General features: G+C 35.1%; 1 protein-coding gene across 2 annotated transcripts in view; it reads right to left on the reverse strand.

The window, feature by feature from the left end:
• Positions 1-1,325, reverse strand: part of TRIM8 (tripartite motif containing 8) — a 32,334-nt gene that overhangs the window by 13,900 nt on the left and 17,109 nt on the right. The window lies entirely within an intron of this gene.

The raw sequence follows: 1,325 nt of genomic DNA on the forward strand, positions 1-1,325 counted from the left end.
TGACACGCGAACTCATTTTTTTGGTTGATTTTTCTTTGTTAAATGGCATTTAAATATATAAAATAAATACCAAAAATATAAGTCTTTGTTTTACTATGGTTGCAAATATCAAAAGATTTCTATATGTGACATGGCACCAGAGTTAAGTTAGGGTTTTTCAAAATGCTGACACGCCGAGCTCAAAAGGTTTGCCATCACTGCTCTAAATTAATCAAATTAATTTAAGTCTCAACAAATATTAAACTATGTTATGTATCAAATATGACAGATAGATATTCATTACGATAAAAGTTTTAAAATCCTCCCATGGGGAATCCCTATTTGCTAAGCAACTTCTCCTATTAGTGATCCATTTACATTTGTTTAATTTTGATGGATTAAAAGCCAATGTTGTTAATTTCACTTTCTTTTGTCTCAGGTACCAGGTAATCATAATATTAACAATTTATATATTTTGCTACACCTTATTTAATTTACATGGGCTGTTAGACATATCAGCATGTTGGAATGCCTTCTTTTCATAATTTTGTCTATGGAAACACTATTGCATAAATCGTCTGCACTAGAGGTAGCCATGGATGAAATGGCCTTTCTTATTAAATGTCACAAGATTTAATGTCACAGTATAATTGGGATGGAAGGATAATTGCACTAAGCTCAACATGTCTTTTCCTGCTAACACATTATTAATCCACAGGAGTGCTAAAATATGTTTAATAAAAGCCCCATTCACATGGAAATTGTTGGCATTTGCTAAAAATTACACTATTTCATTGCTCAGCCCTACGAATTTCTAGTAGAATTCACAGCAAGTTTGATTTTCAAGTGAAATTATAATAGGAGTCCATACAAAAAATGTATATATTAAATGTATATATTAAAGTATATTTTTAAAGGATTAAAAATGGTCTTGTTTGAAGCACTAATGCATTCTAGTATTACACTGGCAGTGCCATAGTTCATGCTTAACAAATGGTTTGAAAGAAAGTCTGTTTGAATCTGTTTTTAGCTTATTACTCAGGGTCCGGCGCGTCCTCTCCCTCTCTCTCTCTCTCTCTCTCTCTCTCTCTCTCTCTCTCTCTCGCTGGCGGCCTCTCTCAAATTAGGAGAGAAGGGAGAAAATGCCAAGTCCCGATTTCTCTCCACCTCTGCTCCACCCACCCCGGTCCTTTCCAGAAAATAAAAAAAGATTAGAATTGGAACGGCCTCTCTCAAATTAGGAGAGAAGGGAGAAAATGCCAAGTCCCGATTTCTCTCCACCTCTGCTCCACCCACCCCGGTCCTTTCCAGAAAATAAAAAAAGATTAGAATTGGAAGAGGTAGGA

This window comes from Myotis brandtii, unplaced genomic scaffold (genome assembly GCF_000412655.1).
Source record: "Myotis brandtii unplaced genomic scaffold, ASM41265v1 scaffold550, whole genome shotgun sequence".
NCBI lineage: Eukaryota > Metazoa > Chordata > Mammalia > Chiroptera > Vespertilionidae > Myotis > Myotis brandtii.